At 47.2% G+C, this 21409-nt stretch overlaps 1 protein-coding gene across 2 annotated transcripts in view; it reads left to right on the top strand.

Annotated features, from left to right (window-relative positions):
- LOC147709061 (up-regulator of cell proliferation-like) overlaps positions 1–21409 on the top strand; it is a 327619-nt gene that overhangs the window by 278737 nt on the left and 27473 nt on the right. The gene's annotated exons all lie outside the window — the stretch shown is intronic.

Here is a 21409-nt window from a genome sequence, read left to right as displayed (position 1 = left end):
ATGAAAATGTTGTTATAGTCAATTTTTAGTCTATGCAGACAGAATTTCCCCAATTTTGAAAAGTATAGGGACATTCCAGCACGAGTCTCGCCTTTCTTATAGTCCCCTTCCGTATTAACCCACGGCAGTACATGTGTCTTCTGTTCAACAGCTTTCTTTTGGAAATCTTGCCTTCTCTCCTCTACTGAATTTAGAAAATCTTTTTCTTCATCTTGCAAAATGAAAGTTAGCTAATTCTTATGAGCATAGGTTATGTCCATTGGGCTTGTTGTTAAGAAGAACTCGCCCATGAATTCTGCATTTTTACTTCTAAGCACTGAGTTCATCTTTCTATTAATAGGGATTTCTGAAAACGCTAGATCCATTGTCGAATAGTAATACTGGAACTGGCCTGTTACATAAAATAGACTAGATACAACACTATATGACACACCATATGTTAAAGGAAGATGGTGATATGTCACCCCCTCCGAGACGGAAGAAGGTAATTTTTATGCAAACATAGCAATCTCTCACATCCATTGTGTCCACGTATTCGTAAAGAAGTTTAGTAAATATATTTAATGAAAAATCACTATTCGATTTGTCATGATGATACATGCTTTTATCCATTTGCCCTAAATTCGTAGTAGTGATTCCTTTAGTAACTGTATTCACTCGATTCCTTGTATTAGTGTTATTTCTGTTATTAGTTACCATTACAACTTGTATCACAACATTTAGCAATAACCAAATGGACATTAGTATTAAAACACTGAACAAACAATATTTTATACATCTTTGTTTTAGACTATATTTTGGACTTTCAGCCACTTCCGTTTCTGCCATTTTCAGTATTCTAAAATTATTCAATCTAAAAAAATAAAAATCTTTGTGTGATCCCACACTCCAAGAGCCTTTCGTCTTTGCCCCTTGTTTTTTATTCTCTTCATTTGTTTGTAAATTTCCACCCTTTGTATCAAAGTCTTTTCCTTTTAAGGTGGTCTCAATTTGCTTTCATCAATTCCTTCAATAGATACTCTTTCTTGTTCTTCTTTCAGATCAAGAATTCCAAAGTCCTTGAGAATGATATATGTCCATTTGGGAGCCTTATATTTTCTGCTCGGAACTCTCACTCTTCTGGATTTCCGTAAAGACTTTCTTCTTGATTGTTCTTGTTCCACTTCACTTGACCCCTCATTTACTTGTTTTAGTTCTTTCCCTGTTTTCCTTCTTAGAAAGTAGCTCAGTCTTTTCACTCCACTTGGCCAGTGATCACCTTCTCTGATCCTGCTTGTTTGTACTGCCTTTTCACCTTTCTCGCCTATTTCTAATGTTCTTTTATTTTCTCTTTCTTTTAGCTGAGCTTGTTCTTTATTTTCTGATCTCTTTCTTTCTGTTGATTGGGTTTGTTCTGGATCTTTCAGTCCTTCTTTTCCTAATCCTAACTGAGCTTGATCTCTATTTCCTGTAGTAGATACTTTTGTTGACTGAATTTGTTCTGAACCTGTCAGTCTTTCTTTTTCTTCTTTTGCTTGAGCTTGATCTGGATTTTCTGTTTTGGTTTGTTCTGGTCTTTCAGTCTCTTGCTCTTCCCTGGTCTCTAGAGCAGTCCCCTGAGACCCAGTAATTGGTGCCCATCCTACTTGACTTGTGTTTGTTTGCTCATCGATGCGTTCTTCAGAGTCTGTTTCTCTGATTTCATCGACTTCACAACTTTCAGCTTTTGGTTCTTTTCTTTGTTCTATGAGTTGTTGCTCTTGTCGTTCAGGTGGACTTGGGACTCTTTGTCTATGACTGGCAAGGATCCAGTTTGGCAAGCCAGCACACTTCAAAGCTGTTGTAGTTCTTTCCCTGTTTTCCTTCATAGGGGCCGATTCCGATATTGGCCGGAAGGACTCCGAACCATGTTCGGAGCTCTTCCAACCGAACCGGTCATTGCCGGCCGGATTCGTTCCCGACCAAGCCATTCCGATGGACTCGGTCGGGAAGGAATCTGATGCGGATTTCTGGATTGCGGACGACAGGACCGGAGAGCCTGTCCGCAGTCCGGAAATACTCCAGTACTCCCCCGGTCGCCTCTGTGCGACCGAGAGAGTACGATGGCAGCTTTTCACTGCCTTTTCTTGTCGGTCTCTCTGGCACGAGAAGGCAGTCGGAAGCTGTCTCTGGAGTCCCCAGCAGGACCCCATGGGTGCGAGGCTGCCGGATGGCGGCCTGGGGGCACCCATGATGCCCCTCCTTTGATCCCTTCATCCGGTGGCAGGCACCTTGGGGTGCCAGCCACAGGGTGCAGGGATGAACTGCACCCCTGCTTTCAGCAATGCAAGCATGCTTTCTGACCGGAAAGCATGCTTGCATTGTCAGGTATACGAATGCGACCGAACCCTGTTCGGTCTCATCGTACTACCAGGGATGTAACCAACGACAGCAGGTTGGTCGGTTACAGCTCCTGCCCGATGTCGGAGGGACTTAGGTCCGTCTGACATCGGAATAAGCCCCTCAGAAAGAATCTCAGTCTTTTCACTTCACTCGGCCAGTGATCGCCTTCTCGGATACTGTTTGTTTGGAGTGTTAGTCAAAATTAGGGGTAGGCATAATTCACGTAATCCCATGCATTCACACAATTCCATGTAACTTAATGATATGGAAAATTCTGCAAGAGTATGTGGAATTGCACAAGAATTACACAAGAAGAGTATGAAGAGTAATTGTGCATTTAGGGCAATCTTCTTAGCACACAAATGCTCCCTTGCATCCAAAATGGATGGAAGGATGCGTTTTGAGCTAAGAAATAGTGCTAAACACAACAGAACACGAACAGCAGTAGAAGCAGCCTCTCATGCTTGCTAAACGTGCACTTGGGGTAGCATTTACCCCAAACTTACTCCATTTGTGAGGCCGGAGAAGGAGGTAACTCAAACTAGTGGCATACTTTGATTCTTTTGTCTTGGTGTGAGGAGAAAGTCTCTCAGTGTATACCAAGCCCTCTTCATTGTGAGTTTGAGCAATTTTCCTGGGTAATTTCTCTGATAGTTTATTCAGAAGTAGTCCAGCATTGTTAAAGTAGTCATCTTTTCTGGAGCAATTACACCTTATTGTAAGAAACTGACTGAATGGTAAATTTTTGCGCAGGTTGCGTTGGTGGAAACTTTGAAAATGCAGCAGTGTATTCCTGTCTGTTTTCTTTGTGTATAGCATAGTGTAGAGATACACGTCTTCATGTTTAATAAAGAGATACAGAAAAGTCATCTCTTTTTTGCTAAAGTTTACGGTGAACTGGATGTCTGGATTTCTATTATCCAGCCATAGTTGAAAATATAAATATAAATTACTGTTAATAAATATTTAAAAATAGTATGTACTTCTCATTTATGTTTTAAAACATTTAAACCAACTTAGTTAGAGAGTGTTAGCATTTTATGTTTGTGTCACCATGTAAATTTAAAAAACAAATATGCTATAACTTACTGACGAGGTTTGGGGTTAGTAAACATGTATTATGTCAGTATTTAATAGGGGTATGTAGTGAAAGGTATGTAGACAGACAGGGAAACTGGGTAAACCGCTGTTAGACATGCTTTGGGTTTCATAATTTTAACTTTAGTGGCATTGCTATTTAACAGAGTGCATTCAAAAAGTGAATTTAAAAAGATTTATTTTGTACACAGTCTAAATATCGAGTTTTTAATAGCGACCTACAGAAATATCGAGTTGGAAATATCGAGGTACAGAATATCGAGGTCAAGAATATCGTTGGACAGAATATCGTCCCTAAGGTAAGTAATATCGGGGTTTTTTCATATCGATGTAAATAATATCGAAGTCAGTAACATCGATATCAAAAATATCGATGTTACTAATCTCGATGTTACTAATATTGATATTTGTATTATTGTTATGTATTTTATTATGTATTTAATATGTATGTGTTATATGTTTTTTGTTAAGTATTTTACTTGTTTTAAATTATATGTGTACTATTTTTATATATTAATAATGTTATTTTTAAGTCAATTTTATGTTTCAGTACTGGAGCGGGTTGTCGGTTTATAGGGGAATAGGGTGGGAAGTAATTTAATTGTACTAAATTAATTATTCATTTTTAGGAATTATAAATTAATTTGAATTATTTTTTGCGTTTAAGTTCTGTAGCGGGTAGTGGGTTTATAGGGGAATTGGGTGGGAAGTATTTTAATTGTAATTAAGTAATGATTTATTTCTCTTTTTTGGTATGGATAATTAATTTATTTTTAATTAATTATTAATTGTCAATTACTTATTTTAATTGGTAATTACTTTTTTAATTGGTAATGAATGTTTGTAATTGGTAATACATTTTTTTTAATTGGTAATTTGTGTTTGCAATTGGTAATTCATTTTTCTAAGTGGTAATTTATTTTTTTTAATTGGTAATTTATTTTTTTAAATTGGAAATTATGTTTTAATAATTGGTAATTAATGTTTTATAAAAAAAAGTATTTTTTGGCATAAGAAATACTTTTATTGTTTAATGTTTTTTAATTGCTAATCAATTTTTAATAATTAATATCTTTTCTGTTTTGAAAAATATGTTATTGTTCAATATGTATTATTTGGTAACTAATATTAATTTATTCATATTTGGTATTTATTGTTAATTTATTGTTAAATAATTATTCAATTGTAATTATTTTTTTAATAATTATTAATGAGTATTCGTAAATGATGTAGTTATTTAAAATTTTAATTATTAATTATTTTAAATACAAAAATTATTTATAAGTATGTTATATTTAAGCTATCCAACGCGTTCCCTACTGTTTCACTCTCTGGAGTGGGAATAGTAATTTTCACCACTATGATATCCAACGTTATTCCTACTGTTGCACTCTCTGGAGTGGGAATAGTAATTTTGACCCCAACGCTATCCAACATTTTCCCTACTGTTGCACTCACTGGAGTGGGAATAGTAATTTTTACCCACCCGCTATCCAAAGGTTCCCTACTGTTGCACTCACTGGAGTGGGAATAGTAATTGTTACCGCCACGCTATCCAACGCTTTCCCTACTGTTGCACTCACTGGAGTGGGAATAGTAATTTTCTACCCCTACGCTATCCAATGTTTTCCCTACTGTTGCACTCTTTGGAGTGGGAATAGTAATTTCTACCCTACTCTATCCAACGTTTTCATTACTGTTGCACTCACTGGATTGGGAATAGTAATTTTTACCCACCCGCTAACCAACGCTTTCCCTACTGTTGCACTCACTGGAGTGGGAATAGTAATTTTTACCCTCCCGCTATCCGACGCTTTCCCTACTGTTGCACTCATTGGAGTGGGAATAGTAATTTTTACCCCTACGCTATCCAACGCTGTCCCTACTGTTGCACTCTCTAGAGTGGGAATAGTAATTTTTACCCCTACGGTATCCAACACTTTCCCTACTGTTGCACTCTCTGGAGTGGGAATAGTAATTTTTACCTTCCCGCTATCCAACGCTTTCCCTACCGTTGCAATCTCTGGACTGGGAATGGCAATTTTTACCCCTATGCTATCCAACACTTTCCCTACGGTTGCACTCTCTGGAGTGGGAATAGTTATTTTGACCTTCCCCCTATCAAACGCTTTCCCTACTGTTGCACTCTCTGGAGTAGGAATAGTAATTTTTACCCCTACGCTATTCAACGCTTTCCCTACTGTTGCACTCTCTGGAGTGGGAATAGTAATTTTTACCCCTATGCTATCCAAAGTTTTCCCTTCTGTTGCACTCTCTGGAGTGGGAATAGTAATTTTTACCCCTACCTAGCCAACGCTTTCCCTACTCTTGCACTCTCTGGAGTGGGAATAGTAATGTTTACCCTCCCGCTATCCAACGCTTTCCCTACTGTTGCACTCTTTGGAGTGGGAATAGTAATTTTTACCCCTACGCTATCTAACGCTGTCCCTACTTTTGCACTCTTTAGAGTGGGAACAGTAATTTTTACCCCTACGGTATCCAACACTTTCCCTACTGTTGCACTCTCTGGAGTGGGAATAGTAATTGTTACCTTCCCGCTATCCAACGCTTTCCCTACTGTTGCACTCTCTGGACTGGGAATGGCAATTTTTACCCCTACGCTATCCAATGCTTTCCCTACTTTTTCACTCGCTGGAGTTGGAATAGTAATTTTTACCCCTACGCTATCCAATACTTTCCCTACGGTTGCACTCTCTGGAGTGGGAATAGTAATTTTGACCTTCCCACTATCCAACGCTTTCCCTACTGTTGCACTCTCTGGAGTAGGAATAGTAATTTTTACCCCTACGCTACCCAACGCTTTCCCTACTGTTGCACTCTCTGGAGTGGGAATAGTAATTTTTACCCCTATGCTATCCAAAGTTTTCCCTTCTGTTGCACTCCCTGGAGTGGGAATAGTAATTGTTACCCCTACGCTAGCCAACGCTTTCCCTACTGTTGCACTCTCTGGAGTGGGAATAATAATTTTTTTCCCCTACACTATCCAACGCTTTCCCTGCTGTTGCATTTCCTGTAATGGGAATAGTGATTTAACGTCACACTCTAGCCAATGTTTTCATTACTGTAGTTTTTTTTGGACTTTAAATAGTAGTTTTATTTATTTATCTATTGAGGGGCCGATTCCGATCAGGGTCGGAAAGCACTCCGACCGCGCCGGATCAGGGGTGTTTTTCTACCGATCCGGACTCCTGCAGCCCTACCGAGCGAGTACGATGCAGCCGTATGCTGACGGACTCGGTTCGCTCGGACTCCCATAGAAGTCAATGAGAGCCAGTCATTTGATACGTACATGGCCTCCCATTGACTGAATGGGTACGTTGCTGAAAAGTGCGCCCCCTACAGTGGGTACGCGTCGGTGCCATCTGCACCGCACATGCCTGTGTTGGGGAGACCCATGGGTCTTCCCCTGTGTCCGAGTCGTAAGGCTGCAGGTAACAGTGAGTCCGATGCAGACCCCCAAAGCCCAACTCTGGGCGCTATTGTGAGCCGGAAGCTCCAGCTCGTGTACGAACCGGACGGAAATTCAGCCTCCGAATCCGATCCGCTAATGCCAAACCCGATTCGGTGCCCTTCCGACCGAGTTCGGAATCAGGCCTTTAATATTTTTTGAATTATTTTAGATAATGTAGTATTTAATTAATTTTAAAAATATTGAAAGTATAATAAAAAATAATAATTTATTAAACATAATTATTTACTATTTATTTATGTTACTATTTTTTGTGTGTAGATGTAATTGTAATTTATAGTATTTTTAAATAATTTATAAGTAATTAAAATAATTATTAAAACTTATTATTAAGTAAGTATATATTATATATTTTATGTATATGTTTAATGTTTTATTATTATATATGTATTATTTATTAATTTAGGACATTATTAAATATGTTCAACGATGTTTATTTTATTTATAATTATTATTTACTTTATTTTACACATTTCTTTAACAGAAAAAACACAATATTTTTAATTACGATATTTTTAACATTGATATGTTGGTTTCAATATTTTTGTACTTACCATGTTGTAGCTAGGATGTCGATATTCTTGCCTTTGATATTCCAGCATCAATGTTTCTGTAGGTCGATATTCTGTTGGTCGATATTCTGTCAGTGATTGTTGAATTGTGGTATTGTTCATCCAGTACTGCCAGGTAGAGGCCCAGACCTTTAAGTAGCATGGGCATGTTGTTTGAGTATATTTTGTGGCTGCTGTTGGCAGGGTTTGACTATTTATGCGCATTTTCTTCCGACAAAGGTGTGGAGGATAGACTACCATGTTTCCATCCACAGAAATTATACTCTAAATATGGAGTATGGAGTAGTGTCTTTATGATGCTCTGTAAGTCATATTTATGGTATTCCACCTTCAATGGAAAAAGAAAAATGTGACAATAGTGGCAGACGGTTGTCGGAGTTTCACCTGTCAAACCACCATACCCTAAGTCAGATGGATGGACCTCCCTGGCAGCAGGTGGGTAAACAGCAAGATTTAGACTGCCCGTTCTGCATCTACGACACTCTAAATCAGGCCCAAAGAGTTGAGAGTTCAAGAACAAATGAACAGAAGCTGTTTGCCTTTCAAGCTTCTAGACAAGGTCTGCCCCACAATATTTGATAGGGTCTGGGAAGTAAGAATACAAGACTGAAGGACATCCAATTTCTCAGAAGGCCACATCCTCATGAGAGTAACACCAGCTTCTAACAAACATATCTCAGATATCATAGACGCTTTTCTTAGAAATTGAACTTTATATTGTACCAGCATGGCAGTACTAGGTTACAATCTGCAGGCTAGTGGGTCAAAGATATAAAACAACATTGTCATTACTTATTAATAAGAAACATGGGCAAGAAGTGAGTGAGACTCAAAGTTCACTCAGTCACTCTTAGGTCAAAGGATCCTTATTGATGGAAATCGAAGCTAGAAGAGGGTAGGTGTCAAAGCATTTTTGGGGTTCCACAGGACAAACACTGCAGTGGTTGAAATCCTTTGCCACTGGTGTCCAAGGCCCCCCATACTATGGCTCTACAAACTGGGTCACATAAATCCTTTCAACACTTGACTCTCAGGGTAACAAGAGCAAACAGTCACAGGCTTCTTAGGGAGGTAGTGTGGCGGTGAGTTCATATCTCAACAGTCAACCAACAGATACAATACCATAATGTCTAGACCAGTGTCTCTCTTTGTGGAAAAAAGTATTATCAAAGTAGTACTAAATACTACACAATCCAATGGGTACAAGATACAGGCCTGTACTAAGCTCCTACATTACTGTTAAGTGGCACACTTCCCCTCTTCTGTGTAATTATTCTCTTTCCCACTATGTTTGAGATCCTGCTATTACCATTGCCCAACTCTAGTTTAGGCAAAGATTAGGTACAGATAGCTGAACGTGTCTCCATGTCTTTATGAGCAACTTGAATCAATGTCTTCATCATTCCTTCTTCAAATGCCTTAGTCTCTTGTCCCCGTGGTGTAGCTTAGCCAGTGTTTACCTGCTCTGTTTGTGGTAGTATGAGCTGTGAGGTGGCCACAGATTGCTCACATGATCTCACAGCTCTACTCTTCTTTTGTTGAAGTCCGGATGGTGCATCAGCCACAGGTAGAACACTTATGGCTTGACTTTTCTTTTACCGGGGAACAACTGTACTATCCTCACTGTCATAGTCTCATGGAGGTGGAGTGTGTGATAGCATCCACCTCCAGCAGCATGGTGTTTCTGGTCAGCTGTAGTCCAGGGTTGGCAGTGGCAGTTGCAGTCTCCAGATCACGTTCCATGTGGAGGTGACTAAGGAGGCAGTTGTGACAGTGGGCAACTCCTAAACTGCTTAAAAAGTCCATGTGACCCATTTTACAGCACAGGTCACTCCTGGATCCCTCTCTTTGGTCGTCAACTTTCTCTTCTCCTTCTCTCCCTCTCTCTCTCAACAGGCAGATGTATAGGCTTCTTATGCAGACACTCACCTTCTACATCAGAAATTGTTGTCTCCCTCACCTCTGAGAGATTAGTTGTCAGCAGGCACCAGCCTTTGTTGTACAACAGCTCTTTGAGTTCTCTGTAGAGCACTTTGTTCCATGATCATGAAGAAACTGGTACTGGAACAAAGTAGGGTGGTTTGTATCCCACTTTTATACACATTTTCCAGACAGGGAATGTGTATTCACTTTCTAAGATTTCACAGCTGGTCTATTAGATTGATTCTCTTTCAAATTTAATTTTGAGGCTGCTTTCTAGCTATAACCTTTGTGCAGAGTGATGTCTTCCATAGCATGCAGCAACTAAGGATTGGCAGAGGTCCTGTGATTTGCCGCAGTGTAACTACTTAAAGTTCTGCAAAATTAAGTGTAATTTTGCTAGAAGAGTAACCTAGCATTTAGCATTTTTTTCCTAGCCCAAAATACACCCTCACATCTAAAATGGACCAGCAGATGCATTTTGCTATAAGGAAATAGAACTAAACGACTCAGACTCCACCACTCTCTGCGCCAACCTCGGACTGAAGCAGCTAGTCAACACGCCCTCTCACAAAGCTGGACACACCCTCCTCCCTATATTCACGGGAGGACAAAACTTCAGTTTCAGCCACACCACCCAGCCCCTCTGGACGGACCACCACTGTGTCCATTTCACTTTCAACACCACCACCGCACCCAAGCCCCCGCGCCCACCACAATGGAACTGGAACAAGGTAACAGAGGAACACCTTAACACCACCCTCCTCCAAGACCCCCCAGCACCATGACTGACATCAACTCTGCAGCCATGGAATGTCACCGCAGGATCTTCTGCTGTGCCGAAAGCTTGCACCCCTCTACCACCGCATCCAAATGACACCCCCTGAAGGCCGCCTGGTTCACCACAGAACTACAAGAAGCCAGACGCTCCTGCAGAAACCTAGAGAAAACCTGGTGAAACCAGAAAACCACAGAAGAACGGAACAACCATAGGATTGCCCTGAAGCAATACCACCAGCGCATAAAAGACGCCAAATGGACCTTCATAAGAAACAAAGTCCAGACGAACGTGACCAATGCCAAGGAACTGTTCAGCATCATACAGCAGTTTGCAAAACCCCCCAGCAAAGCCACGGAGGTCATTCCTTCCCAGGAAATGTGCTCAGCTCCTACTTCCATCTGAAGATCAAGGCCCTCTACGACAACTTCAGTGAATCGACGCCAGACACAACCCCCCGTATTCCTCCGATAAACCATCCTTCAAGAACTGGAATCCCGTCACTGTAGAACACATCACTGCGACCATGAAGAAAACCCACTCAGGAGCCCCTACAGACCCCTGCCCTCTGCACATATTTCACAGAGCTGCCATTGCCACCATCGCACCCGAACTAGGATGGACCATCATGTATAGGATGCATAGGATGCTCCTTCATGTCCGGCATCTTCCCAGATGACTGGAAGCGGGCGAAGGTCAAACCCCTCCTCAAGAAGCCAATGGCTGACCCAACAGAGTTGAAAATCTACGGGCCCATCTCTCTCCTCCCCTTCACGGCCAAAGTCACAGAGAGACTAATAAAAGCCCAACTGACCACCTTCATTGAAGAGAACTCCATCCTTGATGCCTCCTAGTCTGGATTCTGCAGCAACCACAGCACCGAGACTGCCCTCCTCGCAGCCACCGACGACATCCGCATGCTACTCGACCAGGGACACACGGCGGCCCTCATCCTGCTAGACATCTCCGCAGCCTTCAACACTGTCTCATATCACACACTCACAGCCAGACTTCACAAGGCGAGGATACAAGGAACCACCCTTGACTGGATCCAATCCTTTATCTCCGGCCGCACCTAGAGGACCAGACTCCCTCCCTTCCTCTCCGAACCCATTGATATCAACTGCAGAGTACCCCCAGGATCATCGCTCAGTCCCACGCTCTTCAACATCTACATGGCCCCCCTCGCCGCCATCGTCAGACATCATGGGCTCAGCATTGTATCCTACACTGACGACACCCAGCTCATCCTCTCACTCATGAAGAAGCCCGAAGACACCAGACTCTGTTTCCAGGACAGAATGAAGAACGTTGCAGCCTGGATGAAAGACAGCTGTTTGAAGCTCAACTCAGAGAAGACCGAATACCTCATCCTTGGATCCTGCACCTCCACCTGGGACAACACCAGGTGGCCGTCCGCCCTCGGCAACCCACCCACCCCTACAGACCACACACTAAACCTCTGAATCATCCTCGACTCCACCCTCTCCGTGAACCACCAGATCAACACTGTTGCCTCCACCAGTTTCAACTGCTTACTCATCCTCTACAAGCCCTTCAAATGGATCCCCCCAACTGCAGAAGAACCGTCACCCACACACTCATTACCAGGAGACTTGACTATGGCAGCGCCCTATACGCCGGAGTCAACAGAACCAGTCTACAGGGACTCCAAACCATCCAGAACGCCACCACTGGACTCATCCTCGGAACTCTGTGCAACAAACACATGACCCAACACCTACGAGACCTCCACTGGCTCCCCGTGGGGAAGCGGGTCACCGTCAAACTCCTCACTATGCCTACAAATCCCTCAACTACATCCAGCCCAAATACCTCAACAAGAGAGTATCCTTCCAGGTACCCAACAGGTACCCCTGGATTCCCCTGTTTGCTGTGACCTGAGCAACATGGCTGATATCCGGTGGAGCTGCTAGACAGCTATTGAAGAGATGGGTCCTGGTTTCCCCCTGTCCCCCTGACCTCACTTACCCAGCTGGACATTGAACACAGTTCCTCCTCGTCTGCCTGCTACTGACTCCTTCCTTCCCTCCCTTGTAACTGATGTAACTTTTAACGTAACAAACCTAAATGTGAAGCGCTCTGATACCCTCTTGGGTCAAGTTTGCGCTATATAAAACTTTATAAAATAAAAATAGAACCACAGCTCTGCCAAACTTGCCCTGGCAGCGGTCCTACGCATCCACAGAAACAGAACTGGTGGAAGAGCTTTCTCCTACATCATGGCGAAGACCTGGAACGATCTCCCTCTGAACATCGGACGCTCGCTGACCCTGCACACGTTCAGGAAGAACCTCAAGACCTGGCTCTTTGACTGCTCCGGAGCTGCTCCCCCTCCCCCCCCCCCCAGCACCTTGAGACCCTCAAGGATGAATAGCGCGCTTTACAAACCCCTGATTGATTGTTTGATTGATTGAAAAGCAAAATAACATGAACAACAGCAGCCAGCAGCCACTCAAGTTTGCTAAGTTTGTTGTTCCTGTGCTCCTGCAATAGGATTTTTATGTCAAATTACTCATAACTAACATCACAACATAATTTGTGGCAATTTTGCGTAAAAAGATGAATGCAAAATTCCAGAAATTACTACTATTACTCCGGCATAATTAAATTTTGCCCAGGCCTATTAGCAACAGGGCTGCATTCAAGCACAATAGATCGAGACATGATGTATTTTTTTTTTTTTTAAATATATTTTTATTGCAGAGTTATAAACAGCAGGAAAAAAGTAATCAGCCAGTGCACTTGCGGGCCTCCCCCTCCAGTAACAGTTCACAGTTATACACAGCCATTCAGCCCGCATCCCGGAGGCCGGGCGGCATATCAGATCGCTCCGTAGGAGCACAACACAGTGCACGTCCCATTGGGACCCTGGCGAAAGATCGTTTTATGTATCTGCTTTTACCCCTCCACCCGCAACAACATTCCCGTCAGCCATCTCCGAGGTATCAACGTAATCGCCCCCATCGGGGCCTGCTCTAGGCTATTAGGGCCTTCGTGCCAGGCCGTTCCAACCAATCAAACCGCCCACCACTCAATATCCCCGGTCCCAGTAGGTCCGAGGCCTCCACCAGCAACCCTCCCAATGGCTTCCGGCCCTCCCCAGCTCCCCCCTCAACTAACCCCCCCAACGCCCCCCTCCCCCCCCTGGCAACTGCTAAGGTGTGTGCTTCGCTCTACTGAACTGGATGGGTCCACTACAGTGCGTGATGTCATACTTCTGTGTTCGCCCCGCGGTGTCCAGCAGCTTATTCCTCGCCGTCCTCATCCTCAACCAAAGCATCACGCAGAGCCTGTACCACTAACTCCCATGCACGCGCTGCATCCAGAGCCTTCTCATTCCCCAACTTCACTGCTTGCTTCATCCGGAGCACGCTCTCGCAGTCAGACCATCTCAGCAACTCATTCTTCCACCTACGCAGTGAGGGACCCCCCCTGGCCTTCCAGTGCCACGATATTTCCCTTTGAGCCAATATCAGACCCAGATCTATAAATTTACTGGTCACCTTGGTGTGCTTGGTGTGCGGGAACCAGAGCAATAGGCACGTCGCCATGTCGAAGTCTACCTCCCTGTCAGTCACTTCATTCAGGAGGTCCCCTACCTCAGCCCAATAAGCTCCCAGTTGCGGACACCCCCAAAACAAGTGGTCCATGTCCGCCCCTAGGTACGAGCACCGGGGGCAACAGGCATCCGGCACCCTAAAGTGCCGCTGCAGTTTCTCTGGGGTTAGGTAGGCCCTATGGAGCACATAAAAATGGACCTGCTGAAAGCGCGCGTTCCTAGTGCCCTTCCATGTGCGTCGCAGGATATGGCCCCATGCCGTATCCGGTATGGGCCGGCCAACGCTCTCCTCCCACTTCGCCTTGAGCCCATGGAGTGGTTCCAGCCCATCGTTCAGCATCCTGTTATGGAGGCACGTCACAGCTTTAAATGTGCCAGCTGCCATCACCACATATTGGCATGCCATAGTCGTCGCGGGTTCCAGGAGCCCCTCTCTCCAGTGCTTTTGCACGGCAGCCACTATAGCCGCATGCAGTAGAAAGCCCCCTTCAGGCAGTCCGAACTGGTCCCGGAGCACGTCGAACGGTGCCAACGCCCCATCTATATACAAGTCACCCACCACCTGCAACCCCGCGTCCTCCCAATCCATCAGCGGGGACCAGTCCCCTCCGTGAGGCAAAGCTGTCAACATCCCGATCGGGATCTCCGGGGCATAAGGCCGCGATGCTCTCGCTCTCCGAAGGCTCCTCTGCCAACACAGCCGGAGCGTCCGCTCCTCCATGGTGAGGGCCCGTAATTCGAGCCTTTGCTGCATAACGATGTACGACAGCACGTGGCGCTGTATCCCCCGACCCCGGTCTTCCTCCGGCCCCCGGAACACCCTGGCTACATTCTGCGTTAGGACCTGCAACTGCGCCGCTAAATAATATAGCTCAAGGTCGGGCACAGCCATGCCCCCCTCCAGCTTGGGGCGAAGGAGCGTGCTCAAGGCTACCCTGCGACGACCATGCCCCCACAGAAAGCCAATAATCATTGACCGCAGGTCCCTAAACACCCCCTGGGGAATCCAAACCGGTAGCGTGCGGAAATAGTAAAGGAAGCGGGGGAGCGCCACCATCTTCAACAATGCTATCCTGCCCAGGACCGTCAGCGGTAGGGTTGACCAGAAAGACAAGCTACCCCGCAGTGACCGGACACAACGGCCAATGTTGCCCTCCAGGAGGTCGGCGGCCGAGTGGTAAATGCGGACACCCAAGTAGACGATGCAAGAGGGTTCCCATGTCACACCCAGGTCGCTGTTAGGGGCTGGCGATCCCGCCCTCAGCGGAAACACGCAGGTTTTTGCCCAGTTGACCCTAAGGCCCGACAGTCGGCCGAACTCGGACAACAGATCCATCGCTCCGACCAGTGCCCCCGAGGTGTCTGCTAGGTACATGAGCAGGTCATCCGCATAAAGCGATATATAATGCCATTGCCCATCCCCCACCACTCCCGCGTAACGGTCGCCGGACCTCGCATGGACCGCCAAGGGTTCCATCGCTAGGGCAAACAATAGAGGGGAGAGAGAGCATCCCTGTCGTGTTCCCCTGCCCACCGGATACGCGGCAGATACCAGGCCGCCCAATCGTACCCTCGCCGTCGCCGAGTTATACAAGACCCTCGTCCACTTCCGAAACCCATCGCCCATGCCAAACCGCTCCAGCACTCCATCCAGGAAAGGCCATTCCAAACTATCGAAGGCCTTCTCAATATCCACGGACAGTACCGCTGGCGACCCCTCCCCTTCCAAGATGGCGTCCATTATTCCCACCAGGCGGCGGATATTCATCGCCGTACTCCTCGTGGGTATAAACCCGGCCTGGTCCCTGTGCACCAGGCCCGTCATGTGCGGGGCCAGTCTAGTGGCTAGGACGCGACTCAGGATCTTGTAATCCACCGTCAGCATGGACAGTGGGCGATAAGACCTCACGTCCGCGGCATCCCGGCCAGGCTTGAGGAGTGGTACTATCAAGGCCTCCCGCATGGAGGCAGGCAACACCCCCTTCTCGAAGGCCTCCGCGTACACCACCAGCAGCCTGGGCGCCAGAGCGTCTACATAGTGCTGATAGAACTCAATTGGGAGTCCGTCCACCCCGGGTGTCTTGTTACGGGCCATATGTTTGATAGCCACTCGAATTTCCGTAAGCGTGATCGGGCTACCCAGGTCCGTCGCATCGCCCTCATCCAAGACCGGAAGCGGCCTCTCCCCCAGGTACTCCACGATGTCCTGCTCTCCCACTCCCAGCTGACTCCGGTACAATTCCTCATAGTAACCCCGAAAGCGGTCCACTACAGCTGCCTGAGAGTACACCATCTCTCCCCGTGCGTCAATAATGCTGAGGATCGGGCAACCCCTAAGTTCCGGGCTAGCTAATCTGGCCAAGAGGGTACCCACCTTGTCCCTCTCTGCGTGTGCCCTAATCATGTACTGCCTGTAATCATAACCTCTCAAACGTTCCGTCTCCGCGGCTACCACTTCCTTCGCATCCAATAACTGGGCCTGTAAATCTGGCCTAGTCGGCCTGCGGCGTTCCAGGTCCCTCAAAGTCTCCTCCGCTCTCTTTAGGTCATTCAGCACAGTCGTTCGAGCATTCGAGAACCTACCCAGGCACACCCCTCTCACCACCACTTTCATTGCATCCCATTCAACAGACCTGCTCGTCGCCGTTCCATCGTTCACACCGAAATAACTTTCAATGCCCTGCCGGACCGCGTCGTCGAACACAGAATCTTCTAGTGTCTCCGGCCGAAGCCGCCATGTTGGTATTACTGAGCGCTCCCTCTGCCATTGAATATGCACCAACAGGGGGTTATGATCAGATATCGTCCTAGCAAGGTACTCAGCATGGGTGATCAGTGGAGCTAGGGAGCCCCCGCAAAGCACCGCGTCAATCCTAACATGCAAATCATGTAAGGCGGAATAAAAGGAGTAGTCCCTGGTTCCCCTGTGCCTCTCCCTCCAGACATCCAGCAACCCCCATCGTTCTTGCCAGTCCTTCCTGTGCGCGGCCAGCCTGCGCACAGGGGAGTCCACCAGGGGGGGATGGGACCTATCCAGAGCTACATCCGTAATTGAATTGAAGTCCCCCCCTAGAACTATCGGACCCGCCAGGAAAGAGGCCAAGGACCCCGAGAGGCTATCAAAATATCGGCCTTGGTCAGTGTTTGGTGCATAAACACAACATAACACCACATCCCGTCCATACAATCTCCCCTCCACCGCTACAAATCTGCCATCCGGATCTATTACCTGATTCAGCACCTGAAAGGGGATCCCCGCCCTCACCCAGATCAAGACCCCCCTGGCATACGCTGAATAAGTGGTGCCAAAAACCTGGCCCCGCCATCTTTTCTGCAAGGCAGCGCACTCTTTTTTAGTGAGGTGAGTCTCCTGGAGCATAGCTATCTGAACCCCCCTGCGTACCAGGTATGCATGTACTTTGTGACGTTTCACCATAGTCCGCAGCCCCCGGACATTCCACGTTAGGCATTTCAAATTAGGTAATGTCCCCATTCCAAGTCCGTACAGTCCGATTCAAACTCCAACGATCCATGACCCCCCCAATGCAGTTGCCCCCCCCCCAACAAGCCCAAAACTGAAACATTCCCCAACCCCCATTCCCCAGGACAGAGCACACGAACCCAATGGCCGCCCCCATCCAAACCTTGAACCAACTTCTCGCACACTTACCCTGTGGTCTCCACCACAGTCGGCCTTAAGGGCCTAGGGGGGGTGAGTCGCCGCCGACCCCAGCCAGCGGAGCCCGCGTCCGCCCTTCATCCCCTCCGATACACTCCCCCACCCGGCAACCCGCCCTCCAACAACAGGATATCACCCTACCATGAAGTCCCGATTAAGACCAAAGTCTATCTTAGCCGCAGATGATATCATCCGAAGTCTGTGGGGTCACTGTCGGCCCTTTCTGGCTCTCTGCCTCCGAAAGTTCCTCTCCAGTTCTGCTGCCCTCTCCTCCCGAGTCCGTATCGGCTCGTTCACTATTCTGTTGCGACCCTGTAATGGCCGCCGTCGCCGCGAGTGCGTCCCTCTTCTCCGCCGCCATTTGGGCCTCCCGCTTCTCCCGCTGGCGCCTGTTGCGGGACCTTATACGTTGTGACTGCCGCACCCGGGGCTGCTTGGGCTGGTCTCGCCTACTTTGGTGTGTCCTGTCCGTCCCCGCTCTGTACAACTCAAGCCAGTGCCAAACTTCATCCGGATTTTGGAAAAAGTGCGTGGTGCCATCCATGATAATCCGCAGCTTGGCCGGGTAGAGCAAGGAGTACTGAATGCCTTCCTCCCTGAGCTCCTTCTTCACAGCAAGGAACGATGCCCTGTCCTTCTGGACCGCCTGCGTGTAGTCCGGAAATATCGTCACCTTGCTGTTCTCCACCCCGTAAGGGCCCGACATCCTGGCCCGCTGGATGAGAAGGTCTCGGTCTTTGTAATGGAGGAGCCGCACCACCATTGGACGGGGGGGGCGGCCAAGCCCCGGCGGGCGAGCGGGCACCCGGTGGGCTCGCTCCAGAGTGAAAAATGGAGTAAGCCCCTCCGGCGCCACCACAGTGCGGAACCAGTTCTCCATGTAGGCCACCGCATCCTCCCCCTCAATCCGTTCCGGCAGGCCTACGACCCGCACGTTGTTCCGCCTATTGCGGCCTTCGGCATCCTCCGCCCTCCGCTCCAGAGTGTCCAGCCGGGCCAAAATGTCTGTAATCCTGTGCTCCGCGGTCACCACCGAGGGCTTCAGGTCCAGCAATAGTTGGTCATGATCCTTGACCCGATCCGCCAGCTTCGCGTGATCCGCACGTAGTAGCCCCAGGCCCGTGGCCACTTGGGCAATGTCGTTATGTAACGCCTCCTTGGTGGAGGTGATCGCCTCAAGGATGGCATCCAAGTGCCGGTTCAGCCGCTGTTCTTGGTCAAGCTCCGGGGAGGGACTCTCACTCAACCGGGTCGATGTCGCCGAGTCCCCGTCGCGGCTCCCGGGTGTCGGCCCTCCGATCGCCTCCATGTCAGAGTGCTGCGTCACAAGTCCGGCCACCCGTTCTGCGGGTGCTCTCGTGGGCCCGTGCCGAGTACCGGGCACCAGGCAGTACAATGACACCGCCAATGGACTCAGGAACAATGACCAGGCGGATTAGCTCCGTTCCGTCGCCCCCCACTAGTCCGGTGGGGGGAGGACGAGTCACGGGACGGCGGCCGACGGGAGCCTCGGGTCCCCTGGGTGAATCGGGCAGCGTCCCCCGGTCTCAAGGCTTCACGCCGCTAATCCCATTGCGTCGGGCAGTCGGGTGCAGGGTCCCTCTCTGCTTGGTGGCAGCCGGACTCAGGGCTGAGATTCGGGACCATCCGACCTCCTCGCCGCCATTTTCTTCACACCCCGGTCCACACCTCGGCCGCCTCTTCCTCGATTTCCTCGGGGCCAGCAGTCCCCCAGCGATTCTCCGATTACGCCCAGCTGCCCCCTTACTCTTCAGAGGACAGGAGAGTCGTTTTCGGGTCGCCTAGGGTCCCAAAAACAGGAGAATTAGCGGGATTCCGCGCGGACCTGCGAGCTCACGCCGCCATCCCGATCGGCGTCCAAGCCACGCCCCCATCGAGACATGATGTATATCAGGAATACCCAAACTATGGGCACAGTAAAGTGTTAGTTCTCTGCACCAGGCTGTTATCAGCCTTCCTGAAGCATTAACCAGGGGAAAACAAAAAGCTCACCCTGCATTGAAAGTTCCTCATCTTGAACAACAGAAACTGCAGTCCTACCCCTCATCCCTCACCCCTACTATTCACCACATGACAGCACTGTGAAGGAACTAATCAGAAGTACTTTACTAACAAGTCCCTCATGGAATTTCTAAATGTAACCCTGTCTCCATTCTCCTTACTACAGTGTCTTGGTCTGCAGCTACCAGCCACACAAATGCAGGCAATACATTTCTGGGGAAGCTGTTGTCACCCTTTAAACCAGGAGCACTCACAATGGAGGTTACTGGCCCCAGTACTCAGAATTACACAACACAACACCCAAAGGCCTTTACCATACATGCACATGCTACATGTGTACAGCACTTAGCCACATGGTTGACAAACACACCGAATGTCAATATAAGGTTCTGGGTTTCACATAACAGTGTAACTTTACAAGAGAGAGATTAGTAGACCATATGGATGCAGAGAAAAAGGTTTAATCACATTACAGATTCCCAAAACATTGTATTCTGCCACCACTGCCTTATATGACACAAGGCTGAAAATAAAAGTCAGGATATTAGTATCACATACTGTTGGTCACTAAGGGCAGGAGTACATACCAATTTCCCATGCAGGAGACAGATTAATAAGTAACTCAGTGCGGAATGCTAGCCATTTGGGTGGGTTTTCCTGTCCTTGTAAGTATGGAGCAGTAAATGTGTCACTGATACGACACAAAAAGTGACGTACTCGTGGTGCAGGGAGCTTGTAAATCTGCCCCTCTGTATGACAGAATGCACAATAGTTTACTATAGAAAGAAAGTATATGCCATTCTAAAAGCCAGTCATACTGATTGACCCAGCTGTTTATAAGTTCATTTATTAAAAGGGACCAGTACTACGATACAAAATCTTGACACTTCTGAAGTAAGATTTGTGTGTCAGTCCTGACTCCCAAGACAAGCCAGGACAAAAGAAGAAGGTCACTGTGTAGGACAAAGGACCTGATTTTGAGTTTGGCGGACAGTATACTCACCACAATCTGGCGGACTACCAGTTTATCACACAGGCCATATGTCTGTCTTATTTAGAGTTGGAAAGACAGTGGTGCCTCCACTGGTTTTCCCTTCAGAAACACACAGCAATGGCCCAACGAAGAGAGCACATCAGACTTTCCTCCCTATTTTGAGTGGGCATGTTTTTTCTGTTCAGGTCCTGAAAAACAGAAGAATGACCCCACATCATGGCAGGAAATGGAGTGTTTGAGGGCATTTATTTATTTTGTTTTTCAAAAACAAACTTCCACTATGTTTTCCTGGAAAACAAAAACGTTGATGAGTGGTTGCCTGAAACATGGTAGACACTCGCTAAAGTTTCAAACTCCAAACGCTGTGAAAGTTGCTTCTCTGGTGGTACAGAAATCTCCGTAGGGCCAACTGAACTCTGTATTTAAGGTGGGTAGCAGTCCAGCTAGGGGAGTTAAAGAAAGACCTTCACCACACTGATGGGTTGATGGCTGCCAACTATACTATAAATCAGGATACCTATGATAATGCCCTGGTATGATGAAGAAGGTGCTGAGACATCAAAATGCACACCAGGATTACTGGTTATCAATAATGAGAGTGGCACAAAGGGTCAAAAGGAACAAGCAAGTTAAACAGTGCTAAAAATGGCACATGGCTCAGTGAATCATCTAGAAATGAGGGAAAGGTTAGCCTCAGAAAAAGTTCTAGTCATGGTGAAAGGTGCTGTTGTTCAGGCTTTAGGGGGTGGGCGCCTACTCACGATATATGAATGCTGACATTTGAGAAAGTAGATAAATAGATCTACTTCCCAAAGGTAGATTATTGCCTGGAAGAATCAGAGATCCAGTGTTCAACAGTCACTGAAAACCGCAACCTTTTTCTGTGCTCCTATCAGCAACAGCCTTGGACAC

Source organism: Lissotriton vulgaris, chromosome 6 (assembly GCF_964263255.1).
Source record: "Lissotriton vulgaris chromosome 6, aLisVul1.2, whole genome shotgun sequence".
NCBI lineage: Eukaryota > Metazoa > Chordata > Amphibia > Caudata > Salamandridae > Lissotriton > Lissotriton vulgaris.
Note: the sequence above shows the minus strand (reverse complement) of the source record. Positions and strands in the feature narration are given on the sequence as shown.